Below are 17957 nucleotides of genomic sequence, written 5' to 3'. Positions count from 1 at the left end.
ACGTGTCCCAGGGGCTTGTCCCTGTTGTGGCAGGGGACACCTCGGATGGCAGCTTGTCCCCATCGCGGGGGGGGGACACCCCGTTGGGGTGGTTTTGTGGGGACGGACACAGCGGTGCCGTGTGGCTGCAGGGCAGGGCTGGCGACCTCCCGAGGGGGCTGCGGGTGCCAGACCAGGAGCTGCCACAGGGGCTTAGGTGGCAGACAGTGAGTTAGCATTGCCTGACACTCCCGAAGTTGTGCCTGTGTGGGAGGGGAAGGGGGTCCAGCCGGCGCTGCCAGCGGGTTTCCAGGGCTGCGATGCCTCCGAGGTGTCGGTGTTTCGCCTTGATCACTTTATAGTCTCCGCACGAATCCGTTAATATCAAATCAATCTCTTACTCCAGGGGTGCATCTTATGAATTCTGATGGATGCTTTCCCTTACGTTGTTTGCTGTAGGAGAAACACAGGCAGCTTGTATGCAGATGGGCCACTTGTGTGCTGCACAGTACAGCCGAGCATCCCTTTGCATTCCCTGGATGAGTTACAGGTGTACATGGTGCAGTGCCCAGCTAGCAGAGCAGCTCTCTGTTGGCATCACAGCAGCGTGTCCGGATGAGCAGAGAGCAGCCCAGCCTTTTTCAGGGGGCAGTGGGGACTCAGCTCGTGGCTGGGGCTTTGGGTCGTGCTGTGCGTGCTTCAGGCAGCCCCGGGAGGACCCGAGCTGGTTAATCTGGGAGCTCTGGGACGTGGGGGAAGGAGCACGGGGATGGTGGGACGTGAGCATGGAGCAAGCGAGCCTGGAGTTCGTCTGCTGGTTTCTGTGCAGCAGCGAGCAGAGCGTGTCCCCCACACAGGGCTGGCTGCTCCCCCACTCAGACCCGGGCTGGCAGGGCTGCAGCAGAGAGCAGCTGCTCTTCCCAAAGCCAGGCACGGGGATGGCACAAGCAGAGCGTGTCACGCTCTCCGATAGCAGCCGAGCCAGTACAGGGACGAGGAGCTGGTGCTGAACAGAGGGTGCTCTGCTCGCCTGGGTGGTCAGGCAGCCTTTCCGTGGCCGAGGTGGGCTTTGTAGGGGAAACGTTTGGTGCATAACGGGGTGGTGGGAATCAGGCTCTGGCTGGAGGCTCTGTGAGTTCTGTGCTGCTGAGAGAGGCGTTGGTCTCCTGTCTGCTTCCCGCAGACTTTGGGATGTTGCCTGTGCCGTGCTCATCCCTGTTCCTCGATCCTGCAGGGACCCACTGGGACACACTTGTCATTGCCCCGTGTAACTGGGGGCCGTGGCTCAGCTGGAGAGCTGAGGGCTCCGTTTCCTTGTGCTTTTCCTAATTGAACTGTGGCGATGATTAACCTGGGCTGGAGCGAGCAGGGCAGTTTAAAGAAGGACAGTCCCCCAGGGAGGTGCCTTTGGCCCTGGTGCTCTTTTCCTCACTGTCGGAATTTGTCTCCCTGGTGAAGCGTGGGGTTTGGGGCTCTCTGAGGCAGTGCTGGTGTGGGTCAGAGCAGGAGGGGTGCCTTCTGTGGGGGGCCTGAGCCCCTTCCCTGGGGAGCCCCTGCAACTCCAGCCGAGCCTGCTGCCAGCAGAGGGCTGACTTGGATCTCCTTTTTTCTTTTTTTTTCTTTCCTTTTTTTTCCCTTTTTTTTTTTTTATTTTTAAGCTTCTGGCTCCTTTTCTGTGCTCTTTGCAGGAGGGGATGTTTGTGAAGCAGCCAGCCCTGGAGCTGGTGGGGGGGTATTTTAGCCTTCTTATAAGAAACTCTTCATCCCCCAAGTGCTGGCAGTTGGAAGAAGCCCCTGCCCCCAAAGCACCTGTTCTCTACCTATTTTCCCCCTTGTTATCTGCTCCTGCTCAGGCCCTCTGGTGCATCTTTTCCATGCCTTCACCCCTCCCTTTTCCTCCTCAAGTCCAGCCTGCTGCCATCAGTGTTCTAGCCTCCATCTCCCATTTGCTCCCAGTCTGCCTCATCTCTTCTGGCATTCCTGTTTCCCCCCTCCTCTGGGTAGCGAGTAGCTTTCCATCTTCCCTTGGGATCTGGCAGTGGGCAGGGGATTGCACACAGCAAGCCAGAGAGGAGGCATCAGTGGTGGGTTGAAGGCAGGAGCCCAAAGGTGGAGGATCTCAAGGAGTAATGTTGGTGTTTATTTGCAGGCTGTGATACTCTGTGGAGAGCTGGGAAGGGGAAACCTCCCTGGGGAGTCTTTCCATGTGGATGATGTTTGTGGTAGATTGTGATTTTCCTGGTGAATAGTCTGTGCACCCACAGGAGGAGCAGGTGTGGTGTCCTTTGCTGTCCTCCCTCAAATGGCTTTTGGTGCTCACATCAAGGAGTTGGCCTTGGAAAAACGGAGAGCTGTAATTCCAGCGTGTATGTCTTGCAGAATTATCCCTAATCCTGTTGGGTCTGGAGTGGCCAGTCCTCTCCCATCCTCCTCCATCCTGGGCAGGAGCTGGGCTGAGCCTGTGTGCCTCCCTGGCTTCCACAGGGCTGGTGGAAGCTCTTTGCTTCCCAAGATCAGCTCTTTAACCACCCGTTGCATTGCAGAAAGGAGATGTGAGCGAGAGCACAACCGTGGGCAGGCGGTGGAGGAAGCCTGGGGGCTTTTCAGGCTGGTTGTGGTTTTCCTGTATTGGATTTTGGGCGCTTCCATTTCCAGCTCTCCAATCCTTTTTCTGAGGGAGGCTCAGCGTAATCCTTGCAGAAACTCAGGCTCCATCTAGAGGCAACTTGTAGGTCATCTTAGATCAGCTGCAAATAATTTGGCTGTTTTAAGCAGAAATTGTTCATAATTCACTACTTTCTATTGTGAGAACAAACGATTCCCATAATAGTCAGTCCCCTTTCCTCTCTGGGGAGCTCAAGGCAGTTTGCAAATTCTCCATGTGCTATTGAAAATAAAATCAAGCTGCCTCTTTCCTTATTCTGAAGCACAAAACTCTCTGCCATGAAGTGGGGCAGGTGTTGAGATGGCAGCAGTAACCCATGTTCCCCGCCAGCCTGGGACACGAAACGGAACGAGGAGCACGCTGGTAACCAGCAGGGAGGTTGAAGAAGGTCACATTTTAATTTCCCAGCTGGGATTTGATGAGGAAACAAGGATTAAGTTTCTGGTTTTGGGAAGAGAGCCATTGAGCCTCAGCTTTCTCCACACGCCGCTTGTTGGGCGCCTGCCCTGGGGTTGCTGTGGGGGCATTGCTGGCAGGGCACGTTTGGCAATCCTGGTGCCTTGATCCTGGCTGGAAACTCGGGTTGGGTTTTATCCCAGCTGTGTTGCAGTGGTGGATCTTCTCGGGGGGGGCAAACTGTGGCAAATATTCAAGCGGTGCTAAAATGGGGATGTAAACGGGATCGTCCCGCTGTGCCGCCGGCAAACCGACCTTTTATAACAGGCATCAGTGCAGTTCATAAAGACATAAACCAACAGCTGCTCCAAATTTCAAGGCTTTATGGTTTTATCTGTATTTAAGAAATATTGTGGTGGGTTTTTTTCTTTTTTTGAGGGAAAGAATGTGTTTCAGTGGTTGGAGGGAGTGGCTGAGAGATGGGACGTGGTGCGTTGTCTCCTTGGCTGTCGCCACAGGGACACCAGGATTTGAGGAGGCCCCTCTGTTACTCTCAGCCTCAGTTTCCCTGTCTGTAAAACAGACCCAATAGCAGTGGTTTGTCAGTGATGATCAGAAGAATGACTGTTGGTAGGTGGTGCTGAGGTGGTGCAGAAAACATTAGGTGTGTACAGCTAGGCTTTTCTCTACACTAAATAATACAGAGATGCTTTATCTCTGTATTTAAAGGCAAATTTTCAAGTCAAATCCCCTGTGCCTGTCTGCTTCTGGTGAACCCATGGCCTCCCCCAGTGCTTTTCCATGAAGGAGACCAAAAAGCCAGGATAGCTTTGCTCATTCTCATAAGCTTCTGTGCTGGCTCTGTTCTGTCAATTAGCGACTATGAGAACAATTCCAATTAAAAATAAAAAGCCCGAATAAAACATCATGAGATGCCGTTCTTCCATTTATTTTTGCAATTATAGTTTTAATTATTCCTGACAATGCTGCTTTAGTTCTCTTTTTTTTCTTTTTTGCTGGTGTGTGTGTAATAACCTACCACAGCCTGTTTTCCAGCACATGATGAGACCTCAGTAAAGTACAACCACAGCAGGACCACAGTCTGCAGGCAAAGGTCTGGAAAGTCAGGAAATCAGGGGTTTCCGCCTCTTTTTTTGGTCAAACTGCCGGTGCTTGGTGTACCTACCTGTTAATGGGGGTTGTGACACTCACCTGCTGCCCTGCAACGTGCAGCCAGGTACCTGGCAGAGAGGAGAAGTGTTAATGCAGCCACGTCTCTGCCGTTAAATCCTTGCTGGGAAGCGGGGAGAGAGTCACCGCTTTTTGTGTGCAAATGCTAAAAGCATGTGGGGATTAGCGAAGAGCAGATTAGCGAGGACTTGCTCCATGGCTGCCCCCTCCTTTCTCCCCCTCCCCTCCTCTCCTACCCAAAAAGTTTTCTGGAGCAGCTAAATATATACCTGCCGTTTCCAAGGTAGAGCTCTCTGCGTGGCGGAGCTGTAATTGGCGACTCAGTGAAATTACAGCCACGGATTCTGGCATTTGGATCCTCCTGGCTGGCATAATAATTTCTCCCTAGGTAGCTGGTATTTAACTTGTCTTATCTGCTCCTGATAGTTGTAATTACAGTGCCCACTAATTTCACTGTAATATTGCAGCCGCTGGAAGGGTGGTTGGAGAAAGGTCGGGGGGTTGCAGGAGGGCTCCCTCCTCCCCTGCCTGCTGCACCAAGGCACGTGATGCTGCCAAAATGCAGATGCTGAGACTGTGGAGCTGGTACCCAACCTTCTGGTTGTGCCCACTTCCCACTTTGGTGGGGCTGGAACAGCCTCACGAGCCCCCGCCACACCGTTGTCCTTACTGGCATCCGGGAAGGACATGCTGGAGGGAGTCCTGGTGTCCTTGCTGTGGCATGAATCATGGTCTACATCTCACATCAGGGCTTGCTGGTTGGTTTGTGGTGACTGCTTGGGTTGTGCAGGGAGAGGTTGGTTGTCTCTGAGATTGATTGTCCTTGAGGTTGGTGATCCCTGGGGTTCATTGTCCCTGAGGCTCGTTGTTCCTGGACTGGTTATCCCTGCTGTTGTCCCTGCAGATGGTTGTCCTTCAGGCTGGTTGTCCCTGGTGTTGGTCATTCCTGGGCTGCTTGTCCCTGAGGTTGGTGTTCCCTGAGGCTGGTTGTTCCTGCAGCAGGTTGTCCCTGCTCCAAGAGCACAGTCCTGCTCTGCAAGGGGAAGATTTGGGGCTGACTTGGAGGAGATTCAGGACTGGCTTTGGGGAATTCACCTTCAGCCAGCGAGTCTTTGGCTGCTGCTTGTGCCAACACCTCTCCTGCTGAGCCAGCACCAGGCAGATTTTGCCGTGGGTGTAGGACTGGACTCGAGCATCAGGAGCTCAGGCCCTGCTGACACAGACTGTAACCAGAAGGCTGGGGTTTTGCTTCAGAAAATCCTGGTTTTGAGAGCGCAGTGAGCTGGTGGGGTCTGCAGAGGGAGGAGGAGACCCTCACTGCCACCTCTCCAAGGGACAGAATGGGAGCCCTGGGAAGGCCTTCTTGCCCAGCAAAAAGCCAACCCCCACGCGGAGTTTTAAAGCTCTGCTAGCCAGAAATAGTTCCAAGTGGTGATATTTACCTCCAGGGGATGAGCCTGAACTGCTAGTAATCCTCTCACTATAGGGTACACGAGATCATTTTGCAAGGATAATAAACTCCGTGGTAATAGCTGTCCTTCCCTGGATCACGCCCAGTGCTCCAGGAGCTCAGGTCTTTGTTTCTGGAACAGGATTAGGTGTTAACGCTGCAGAACAAAACCGGGGCACAGTGGCTGCCTTTCACATTCCCGGTTTCCAAAGAGTTTCTCTGTTCCCTTGACTGCTCTCACAGTTTGCCTCCTCCTTGCATTCCTCAGCCCTAAACCACGGATGCTTTTTACAACAGCTGGACATATTGTTTTAAGTGATAATCTTTAGATACTGCAGCCCAGCAGACAGTTCATAAGAAATATCTGATTCGGTGACTATCACTTCTCCTTCTGTCCTTGTGAGCAGCCTTTGAGGGTTAGGATGTGCTGGTTTTTCTTCCCTTTTTTTTTTTCTAATGAGAAAAATCATTTCCCCACAGCCCCTGCCAGCAATTTTTAGGCTGTAATGGGTTGTTTACTGCAGGTTTGATTTGATGTGTAGGTCTTGTCTTCCCTGACAGACTGAACCCTTCAAGGTCAGATCTTTAGTGCAAAATACTCACATTTTATACTTCTGTTTTCTTATGAATTTTTCCCAAGATTGGCTTAAAATGAGTTGTTTCCATGGCTATATTCACTTGATGGACTTGTTCCTTGGGATACAAATGGGTCTCAAAGTCTGTTTCTCTGTGGAGGGGGAGGATAATGAGAACAACAACTGTTGTGGTGTAAATTGTAGACTTAAGGGTTTTTTCCTAGTACTCTAAAAGATCAGTAAATTGTGCTGATGCTGATGAGGCACCTTGTGCCATCTCCAGTGCTGGTGGGTTCAGAGTGGGGGCACTCAAGGAGATGTCACACAAAGCATTTTGCTTTTTCTTCTCTTGTTGTACCAAGGCTTGTGTGTGGTGTCACCACCAGGTTGGACCTGGAGAGAAGAGGAATGGGAGGCTGGGAGGGAGAAAAGGGGAGAACAGAAAGAAAAGGTGGAAGGGGGAAAAGAAAAAATTCAGGTACAAGAAGGGAATGGGTAAAGGTGAAGCCAGAACATTGGAAAAGACTATCCAAGTTGAAATCCATGACTGGTTACCCCCATTGTGTGTCCAGCTGGCTGGACTGAGATGTGGGGGGCTTTGACTTCATCCAGCTGGTACCCAAGTCCCAGGACCAGTCCCAGTGGGATAGTGCATCACCCCATCTCCTATTTTTATATTTTCCCTGTGTGTGTGCACGTGTGTGTGTATATATATATATATATATATATAAAAATCTAACAAATTTCTAACCCATATAAATCCAATTACCCATGTTTTGCCTGCAGGGAGCGAGGGAGATTAATGTTTGGTATTTTGGCAGGAATGTAAAAAGAAATAGGTGGTAATAACAATGAAGGCTCATAAAAAGGAACCGATAGTCGTGTCTGCGCCCGGGAACCCGCCGTAATTCCTGTGGGTATCTGTCAGCAGGTTGTCCTTCTCCCGTGGAGGGGCAGGGAAGAGCCAGGAGTGCTTCCAGGGCACCTGAGCATCCATCCTGCCACTGGAGAAGACATTAATGTGATGATGATAACGGAGGCTGATAAAGAGAAATGGTTTATGTGCCAGGGCACCCTCTCGTGACAGATCCTGCTCTGTCGTGGCTTGTAGGAGCCATGGGAGTGTGTTACTGTTATCCTCATTTTGTGGAGAAGCAAACGAGGCCTGAGAAACCTGGATAAATGTGGGAGGTTTTTTGGAAGGAGAGGTGGGAAGCTCTTCTTCATGCTCTGTGATGAGTCTGTGGTGGTGTTGGTCCCTGCAGATCTGGCTTGGAGTGACACTGCCTGGAGTGTTTCGGGTAGGAGCTGGGAGTACCAGAGTTGTGCTCTTGTTGCTTTTTCCTCCACTCTGAGCCCTTTCCTGCAGTGTCTCCGCATGCTGAGTGTTCCCCAACTCTTTTCCTCCCCTGACATGAACCTGGGCATGCGATGCCTTTTCCTGCAGCTCTCACTCGGGACAGTAGCTTTGCTGGAGGATGAGCAGTCACTGCAAGGCTGTTCCCATCGCATCACGTCGCTGCTTGGCTTTGTCCCCTTCTACCCACGATCTGTCCCATGTGGTGACTGCAGCTGAGGGGGTGTTGTGCTACCAGGCTTTGACACTTGTGAGCCAGTCACTAATCACCCCCCACTGACACCCTCTCTCTGGTGCCTGGGTGAGGTCCCCTGCTGCTCTCGTTGTCCCCCGTGTCACGGGTGGCATCTGCTCTGCTCCTCCGCCGTCACTCACCCGCGGTCACGTGTTAATCACGGTTCAGATCCCGCATCCCCACGGCGGGTTCTGCCTTCTCTGCAGGCTTTGCATCAGGCTCCTGGCTCTCCCTTTATTACCACCACCGGTTTTATAACCCACTTTATCAGATGACTTTTTTTTTTTTTTTTCCCTCCTTTCTTAAAGAGCATAACCCGTGAGCAACTCATCATTTCCGAGAGAGGGAGAGTGCCGTTAGCAGGAGAGCAGGGCTCCATGCTTAGCCCTGGAATGAAGAGCCTGCTTTACCGTGGTGCTGCGTTTAATTCAATCAAAGCAGTTAAAGCCGAGATTTAAAGTCCTTTGTGTGATCACAAGAGTTGCTCTGATGCTGCAGCAGGTAGAAGGGAAGATTGAGCCCATTTCCAAGGAGACTCCAAGTAACTGTTGGAAGCAGCCAGGCCTGGGGCTTACTGCGGCAGCGGCCACGGTGGGAAGCTGTTAGCATTCACATCGCATCCCATCTCTCTCTCTGTCACCCTCCCTGCTCCTGCTCTTTATCCCCATATATTCCTTTAAGTAGAATTGATTAGTTTGGCCCTTTTTTTTTTTTTTAACTGGGGGAGGGCTATTTTTAATTAATATTCTTTACTGTAGGATAATTGCGCCGACTGGTCCCATCGCTGTCTGAGTCACCCTCTCCTCCCTTGTTCTTGCGGGAAGGCTCTTTGGACTTAATTAAAGTTAGGGATCCAGGGCTAGCAGGAACAGCAGGAGTCTTGCAGGGTTTTGATGAAATGATTGCTGTGGGGGAAGCAGCTATTTTCTTTCCAGAGCCATAGATTGTGATGCTGAGACAGCGTTACGACCGTCTGGTTTGACCACCTGCTCTGCACAGGCCACTGCATCTCGTCCTGCATTTCCCATCCTGCGCACACAGACCCCTCCTGGACACCCCAGCCGTTGTGTAGGGGTGAGAGGAGCCCAGTTTTGGGGTGTTGCCCCTCCATGAAGGGAGCATGTCTTTGACCTCCCTGTGCCCGTTGCTGCTGGGCTGTTGCAGGTCGTGGCAGGGGATGTTGGAGGGATAAGGGAGAAGCTCCGTGGACTCGGCGAGTCCTTTTCATCTCGGGTTTAAGCGCTCGTGCTTGCAGACAGCGCTGCCACCAGAGCTCAAATGCAGCCCAAGCAAGAGCTTAACAAGCTCCGAGAGCTGTCCAGAAAGTTATCCTGACACCAAGTGACAGACTCTCAATTGATATCCTCTGGAGACTTTAAACTCACTTCTGCGAGGTTTCCAAAGCTGGTTTTGTCTCATACCTGAAGAATCCTTTATCTGCTGCGACGCCTGCCCTGCCTCATCTCATTGCTCTTGACGTTTCTCTTTGTTGCCTGCTGCAGCTCGGGTAAACTCCGCTGCAAAACTATTTAAGAAGGGTTTCTCTCAGGCTCTGCTCTGCTCTGCTCTCTTGGTGGAGTTCCTTTATAAATTGCCTGGGTTGATGCTGTTCCTGCTTGGCTCTGCAGGGAACGGGGCTGGAGCGATGTCAGGACCACGCTCTGCTCATCCCAGAGGGCAGGGGATGCTCCAGACTACAGGGCAAAGTTAAATAGGGTCAGGAGTGGAAAAGGGAGGAGAAACCATCCTAGGAGATCGCTCACCTTCTGTCCTGGGAAAGCTGTGGAGCAAAGTAGCAAAATCATTTGTGATCAGCTAGGACAGGACAAGAAGCTGTGCCACAGCCAGCAGAGATTTGTCAAGGAGGAATTGTGTCAGATGAATCTAGTCTCCTCTCTACAACTGAGTAACGAGCCTCCTGGGCAGGGGGGAAGCAAGAGATGCCTCAGACAGTGATCCAGGCAAGGCTGGATCTGCTGCCCTGTGAGCTGGTGGGAAACCTGGGATGGGAACTGTTGTCTGGAGCTGCTGTAGGGAAACAGGCTGATCTCTGTAAGGTCTTTCCCTGCTTCTGAGACCCAGCCCAATATAAATTCTATTCCCAGCTGGTAGGAAGAGCCACCTTTGCAGTAGTTTCAGGCTGCAGCTGACTGGTAACATCCTGCTGGATGGCACAGAGGACTTGGGGGACTATCTCTATGTCCTGAATCTCCTTGTGTAAGAGTGAGTCTGTTCATAACATCATTGTGCTGCAGGGCTGGCATTATGGGATGCCATCAGGGACTTTGGAGGCTTCTGAAGTAGCAATGTGCAGTTGCTGATGTCTCCTTCTAGACCCTTACCCTGTGGTGCCCTGTGTGAGAAGGTCCATGGTGGAGCATATTTGCTGCTCTGTAAGGTTGAGATGGTTTTCCTTCCAGGCAATGGGGATTGTCAGCCCAGTGCAGGATGGCTGCTGGCCACATCCTGCTGCCTCCTGCCTTTTTAGATGGTGTTCTCAGCAGCAGTACTTCTCCTCCCCTCCTTGCTCAGGATGTTGTGCTCCAGCACCATCACAGAGCCAGGAAGCCCTAGGCCCCTTCCCAAGTCACTGCTCAGCCCCACTGTGCACTAGAGAAGATTTTAAGAGGCAGCTGGGGCCTGCCCAGACTCTATAACCGAGGCTGTGGACTCTCAGAGGTGCAGCTGAAGCATTTTCCTTCATTTTGCTTTTATTGCCCAGTAAATCAGCTCTGGGGCCAGCCTGTCTATGGGGAGCAGCTCCCTTTACTGAAAGGTGCTCTCCCTCCACTGTCCCTCTCCAGGCCCACAGCCCCAAGCCAGGAGCCATCCAGGGTGGCCATGGGCTCCCTTTGGGAAGAATCCCTGACACTGGCATCGCTCCCCCAATCCCGTGCTTTGTCCTGCGGTTGCTGAGCTTGCAGCCCGTTTACAAGACTGATGCTGCACTTAGCAGGGTGCTGCCAAACCCACAGAGTCCAGCAGGTTATTTCCCTTCAGAAGCCATTTATCTTTTCCCTTTCAGATGCCGGGCTTCTGTCTCTCACCTCTGGTTTTTCCTCCCACGTGGGAAGGAGCTCAGTGTTCCCAACCCTCCCAAATCACTGGTGCTGGGCATGGGGTCAGACCCATCCTGGGAGGGAGAGGCAGCTGTGGGAGGCAGTGTGGGCGAGGGTGTCAGGGCTCTGTTGGTTCCTTTCCAGTTAATATTTAGGCAGGTTTGCTCCAGACTTCAGCTTCTTGTGCCTATCTTTTCTGATTGTGTTCTCAGCTGCTCTGTGATGCCAGAAGGTGCAGGGCTGGGGTTTGAAAGCTTTATTCCAGCAGGGAATCGACAATTTATCTTTCTTTTGGGGGGCCTTGCGTGGAGGGAGAGGGAAGCTGGGATGCAAAATGTCAGATGGGAAATTTAGGAGCACCTTGGGCTTTGCCACCACCTCTCACTATGACCTTGGGCACCTCACTTAACTCGAGGCTCCAAATTTCCTGACTTTTTGTTTCTTTGGGGGATTCTGAGCCTTTAGGTTGGGGCTTGCAAGCTGCCAAAGCGCTGCTGAAAATCCCATCCAAAAGTTTCCTCTTTTTCATTAAACACTAACTTAATAGTACAGGAGAAGGCTGCGTGATGGATATTAAAGTTTAACAACTGTGTATATCTATTACCTTGCTGCTAAATCTTTATATGCCTTAAATAATCAATTGATATTTAATTAGCATACAGTACTATTACTGCCTTCCTAAATCTATAACGATAAACCAAGTTACAAGTTATTGGACGTTAATTACTATCTGATGATTAGAAACAGCAAGACATTTCCCAGCCTCATCCCGGATATAATCCAGCGTGTCCGTGCACGCTCCCGAGCCAAACTGCACTCCCTGTCTCTTAATAATCAATGGGTGTTCAACATGCAATATTTGTCTAATTAGCACTAAATTAAATCCTCATTGACAACACTTCAGGGTAAGAGATCGGCATCGAATATGATGGATTAGACACGGAAGGGCTGTTACTGTAAGCAGGAGATGTGCCTGTCGTTTGCTCTGCTTGTCATGGCTGGCACTTGCCTCCCTGTGACTGTCAGCCTGGTCCTGGGGGACCTGGATGCTGGATTGACAGTCCTGGAGACCCCGGGTCTCTTTGCTCCAGCTGTAGACACCAGCTCTGAGTTCCCTCCTCTCAACCCTCTGCAAGGAATCACTGTCCTTGGTGTGTCAGGGGTGTTTCTCAGCACAAGTTTTCCTGTGCCTTCAGGGTTTTACAGGTGGTGAGACCTCCTGAAGCCTGAGCAGCTCCTTGGTTCCTTCCCAGCACATCCCCAGCTTGTGATGTGCTCTCACTCACGGATGTACTTGTGCTTCCACCCAGGAGGGTGGGTTGAGGGGGGAGCAGAGGGCTTTCTGCACCTGGGACTTTCTCTGCAGGCAAAGGGCTGATCATCTGTTGTGGGCAGATGTTTCTTCTGCCTTTTGTGCTGCCACTGAACTTATCTGGGAGTCTGTGTAGCCTCTGTTTGGGCAGTGAGGATCACAGAGACCACAGAATGGTTGGAAGGCACCTTAAAGCTCAGCTAGTTCCACCCTGCTGCCATGGCAGGGACACCTTCCACTAGCCCAGGTTGCTCCAAGCCCTGTCCAACCTGTCCTGGACCACTTCCAGGGATGGGGCAACCACAACACAAGATTTGGGTCCATCAGTCTGAGCTCGGATCAGGGATGCTGGAGGAAGATCGGAGGGATGTGGGAGGGAGAGCAGCCTGGCTTTGCGTGGAAAACCCCCTTGGGGGCTGCTGTCTCACCCGTGGAAGCACCTCTCTGCGCTTTGCCAGCATCCATGGGAGCTGTTTTGCGGGAGCAGCGGGATGGATTCACAGCCGCCGGCTCCTTGCGAGACTCAGCCTGTCCTTCACACTCAGCGTGGAGGTAATTAACTGTGCTGATGGGATGTTATGCCAACAGCAAAGCAGAAAACACCAGAAAATGAGTCAGGAGTGATACCAGGGCTGTTCAGCATGGAGACACGGGAAGTGACAGCCAGGAATGCTGCTCTCCTTCTCTCCTGCCACATGGCACGTGTGGGAGCATCATCCCTGCAGCCTCCCTGTCTCCAATGGAGGGCAGGGTCCACCTCTGGAAAGGAGCAGAGGGACACAGGGGGCCTCCCTCAGGGTCTGGCGTGGCTTTGCTGTTGCATTCAGGGGAGATCTATGTTCCCTGGGATGTGTTTTTCTCCCTGGATACATGATGGATGTGTAACTTCCAGCTCTTATTTCCCTCCTTTCAATCCTCTGCAAGGAATCACTATCCTTGCTGTGTCAGGGATGTTTCTCACCACCAGTTTTCCTGCTGCCTTCAGGGTTTTACAAAGTGGTGAAACCTCCTGAAGCCTGAGCAGCTCCTTGGTTCCTTTCTCTGCCCCCCCCAAAAATGCAGAACCCCACTGGCTGGGATGTGTCCTGCAGTCTGCAAGAGCTGGGATGAGAAAAAAGAAAAATGAATTAAAAAAAAAAAAAAAAAAGACTTCCAATTAGCAATTGAAATTGTCCTTAAAAGAATTTGCCTATTCTGCAAGGAATGTTTAGTAATTGATAGCAATTTCTAGCAATTAAATACAAATTAATTCGTGCTACCGAGAAGCAGTTTATTTATGGCTCTGTATTTATGGGCACTCCCTCTCCTTAAAACTATCCTCGTTGCTTTTGATAAGTAATTAGAGTTTACTGAATAATTTCCCAATGTAGGTATGAATTTTAAATAATTTTTAATACCATGCAAGTGTTTCATTGTATTGCTGAGTGAGGGATTATCATTATTTATATTGTAGTAGGGCCTGGAGGCTGGGACAGGCACTGTGCAAGTGTATAGCATAGAGATAGTCCCTGCCCAGAACAGCCTGCAGTGATTTTTATGGCAGCAGCAGGATCCTGAATGTGCTTCCAGGAAATAAAGGTTTTTTGGAGTCTTTTCCACCAGTGCAGCACAGGCTGGAAGCAGCGACTCGGCTGCAAATGCTTCTCCTTCCTTGTGATTAGGGGGAAAGAGTAATTCCCTGCTAGGAATGGTAATGGTTAATCACTTGGAAGAGGAGAGTCGAAGCCCAGACCATGAGATGGTGAACAAAGATCATCTGTTTTGGTTAGTTAACTTAAGTTTTGGGTTATTTGAGCAACCTGATCCATGGAAGGTGTCGCAGCCCGTGGCAGGGGTTGGAATGAGATGAGCTTTAAGGTCCCTTCCAAACCCAAACCAGTCTGGGATTCTGTGATTTGAGGTTCCTTTTTAATTGCTTTGTGGCTTTTCTAAGGTGATCTCAGGTCATGGTTGCAAACTTCTAACACTGCTCTTACAGCTCCACCAGTGCTCTTTTGGCTCTTCACGAGGTGAGATCTTCATATGATCCCATTTCCAGGACTTGCAGATCTGATGGGAGGGGGAAAAGCAACAAGTGGTTTAAAGCTGTGGATGGGAGCAGGAAGTGTGACGCCAGCCATGGAGAGAGCTCTGACTAGAGGAGGTGATTTTAGGAAAGCTGTGTGTCCCAAGCACCTTCCCTTGGGTGTAATAAGCCCCTCAGCCTCCAGTGGATGCTTGGCAGGGCAGGACCCTCGGCAGGGATGGTGTGTGAGGGAGAGATGTCTCCTGGTGTGTGGTTTTCAGAGTCATCTCACAAGTGCTGTAAGCATGAGAAGTTGGCCAGGCTTGAGGGAAGGTGCTAATTAAAGCACATGGTGACAGCATCCATGTGAGGAAGATCCTGGAGAGAGGGAGGAAGCCGACCCTGGAGAGCAGGCATCGTGTTCAGAAGTGAGACTGGGAGCTGGCAGCAGAGTCTGGGCTTTGTGGTGCCAGGCAGGGGTACGCTCCAGAGCACAGACTTTTTGCCCTAAATGTCTTTTAGGGGTCCTGAGGTGAGTGTTGTTTTTATTGAGGGTTAAACTCAAGACTGGGAACCTTGGAGAATTAAATATCTTATGGTGTTAATGTGTAGGGACAGCTTTGGGATTTACCACGTGTACTTAGGTTATAGCTGAAGTGCCCTGGGGCTGTTTGGAGCTTTGAGGCTGCTTGGACCCTTTGGAGAGGTGCAGAGGTGCCCCATTGCTGCTCCTGTCCCCTTTGTCACCTGCAGGGAGAGGGGTCGGCCCCCACCTCTGGTTCAAAGTCTGTGCTGATCCTGCCTGTGGCTGCACAGCCTGTTCTGGCTTCATTACCGAGCTTGATTAAATGGTACTTGTACAGCCAAGGGTTGGGAAAACACACAAAGGGACTTTTCTAGTCATCTGAGGCACTTGGATACCGTGGAGACAGATGCTGAAGGGAGAGAGAGACGTGGTTTGACATTGCGGTCGCGGTAATGAGATGGAACCCATTAGGGCAGCGTCCTTCTGGGATCCAGGTGCCTCCAAGGGAGGGAGAGGGTTCAGACAGAGCCCCAGGAACTGGAAAAGGCTCCCTCTGAACAGGAAAAGAGTGAACTGAGGAGCTGTGCTGTCTAGGGGACAGGGTGCTCTGGCTCTTGCAGAGGGTGGGGTTGGGAGAAAAGGAGGGTGAGAATGTTTTGGCCTCAGGGTCTCACTTCTGTATCTTGTTTTAGAGAGTCTGTGTGTGCAGCCAGCAATATTTTCACACTGTCAGAGCACAAAGAGCTGGATTTAACCAGCACCTCGTGGGTTGTGCAGGTGCTGCAGCATCAGGGGATGTGTGTGGTGCATGGGACGATGCTGAGAAAGGAGACGACTCCTGTCACCACTCTGTGAATCCTCAAATAGGATGTGGTCTCCCAGACTTATCAGATCAAGCTTGTCTTTAGGGGCTGGGAAAGGCTGTAGCAGAAGGTGGCAACTGCTATTACAGGGCAGCAATGAGTGAGTTTGGCCAGTCCTGAAGATGCCAGGTCTGGTCAGTCCATAAGATCCACCCTGAGTGGGACATTAAGCAGATGTCTCAGCAGAGACAGGCATGTGAGAGACTTGTGAGGATGAAGAAGTAGCTTCAACCCAGCAGGTTCATGGTCTTGAACTCTCCTGGTCTGCAAGTCTTCCCTTAGATTTCACAGTCTGATTATTTTTGTGCCATCCTCCTTGTGCTGGAGGAGTTTGGAGCTTTTCCTCCCTGCCCATCTGCAAACCTGGTCTAAATGCTTTCCTTTTACCCATTACTGCTGCTTCGAGGGTCTGGGGCATGGCAGTGCCTTTCATCCCTCCTTCCTTGTAATGATTCAAAGGATTCAGAGCTGGTGGCTTTTGGCCTCTGCACTCCGGGTCTCTGGTTTGTTATAAGCTGTTGAGAGGTGGTTTGTGGTGCTCTGGTGCACAGAGGAGAGATGCTGTGGACTCTTTTGGGTTAATGAACTGCCTGCCTGTGAGGGATCAGACTCGGTGATCCCTTGGGTCCCTTCTGGGGGGTGTGTAACACCCCCTGCTCTCACCCTGTGAGCTGGACCCGCTGGCACCACGCACGTGTCGAGACACAGAGATCTTAGGAGATGGTCAAGACTTTAAACTGTGGCCTCTGATGGCCCTGCTCTCCCTTCTGGCATCTCACTCGCTTCTGTGATTAACTTCCCATCCCCAAAAGTCACTGGCTCTGTGAAGCTTCAGGACCCTGCCACTGCTGCTGACTGCTCGAGTGCCCCGCGAGCCTCCAGACAAGGGTCAGCGAGGCGGCTGCTGTCTGAGGAGCTCAAAGGCTCCGGGTTTGAAAGCCAAGAGCACTTCTCTGCTCTTTGACTGTGGGCTGAAGAGCCTGCAGACTGCAGACAGGGGGTTTGGGCTCTCAGCAGCCACGTGGTCGCTGAGTTTGTGCTCAAGCTCATCAGGGCAGTGCTGTGGTGGGATGCTGGGAGGTGCCAAAATCGCCGTGTGATGAGAGATGATGGTGCTGGCTTTGCTGGGGGTGTGGTGAGGAGGGATGGCCTTGCTGGAGGTGGGTGAGGGGAAGGAGCTGAGCCATCCCAATCCCTTCTGGAAGGATCACAGTTAAATTCCCGTGGCAGGATTGCTCACCAGTGATTCATCAGCCTTAGCGTTAGGGCGGTTCTCCTTTGCTGTCTGCAGGAATAACACTTGGGAACAGGGGAGGGGATGTGTCACCCCCCAGGGAGATTCTGAAGTGCCACCACATGGATAATCAACCAAAGCTGGGTGGTCCAGAGGAGGAGATTAGCAGGGTGGAGGCAGGAATGCTGCTGGCACAGACTCTCCTGTGTCTCACTGACTGTGCGTGTCCAAGGGATGCTCCAGCCGTGGGTGGACACTCAGATTTGGGATGTGGAAGTGCCTGTCAGCAGCTGCAGTGGGATTTTGCATTTTAGACCAGAGGGCTTGAACCTTCTTGACCACAAACAGCACCTGAGCCATACCAAAACCAGGCAGAGTGAGTTTGCCAGGTCGAAGCCTCCCTGCCTTTATTGCTGTTTTCCTGACAGCAGCCCGTCCCTCCAACAAATAAAAATTCCATGCACGGAGCCGGTTAAAAACATCAATTAGCTCTAAAACAATTATTATTTTTTTTGAAATGCCATTTTATATATGCAATAACACAACACAATAATCCTGGGTTATTTAACAGAGCATTTACCATGAAAACAGTCATTACTCTTTAAACGCTGCTGACTGTACAAGCCTCTTAACATTAAACGGCAAGTGAGGCAGAAGTCTTGTCGTCAGAAACGCCACATCCCCCGGAATATATTAGAGACATTGTCACTGGAAAGCTCCCTGCTTGGCTGAGTGGCATTTCCCATGCTGGGGAAGCTTTTAAAATGGGGTAGCCCATGGAGCATGGGAGTATTATCCAAGTTTTGGTTGGTTTAGGCACAGGTGCGTGTTGGAGAGGATCAGATGGGTTCACTGCAATTTTACTGCAGCCCTGTGGCCTCCTTGTGCCCCCATCCCTCTCTTCTTCAGCCTCAAGCGGTGCCAGGGGAGGGTCAGGTTGGACATCAGGAAGAATTTCTTCACTGAAAGGGTTGTCAGGCATTGGCAGGGGCTGCCCAGGGAGGTTTGGAGTCCCCATCCCTGGAGGTGTCCAAGGAATGACTGGACGTGGCACTCAGTGCTCTGGGCTTGGGGACAAGGTGGGGGTCGGGCACAGGTTGGACTTGATGA

General features: G+C 51.4%; 1 protein-coding gene across 7 annotated transcripts in view; it reads left to right on the top strand.

Annotated features, from left to right (window-relative positions):
- Window positions 1-17957, top strand: part of OPCML (opioid binding protein/cell adhesion molecule like) — a 299547-nt gene that overhangs the window by 190210 nt on the left and 91380 nt on the right. The window lies entirely within an intron of this gene.

This window comes from Pseudopipra pipra, chromosome 23, assembly GCF_036250125.1.
Source record: "Pseudopipra pipra isolate bDixPip1 chromosome 23, bDixPip1.hap1, whole genome shotgun sequence".
Classification (NCBI taxonomy): Eukaryota; Metazoa; Chordata; class Aves; order Passeriformes; family Pipridae; genus Pseudopipra; species Pseudopipra pipra.
Note: the sequence above shows the minus strand (reverse complement) of the source record. Positions and strands in the feature narration are given on the sequence as shown.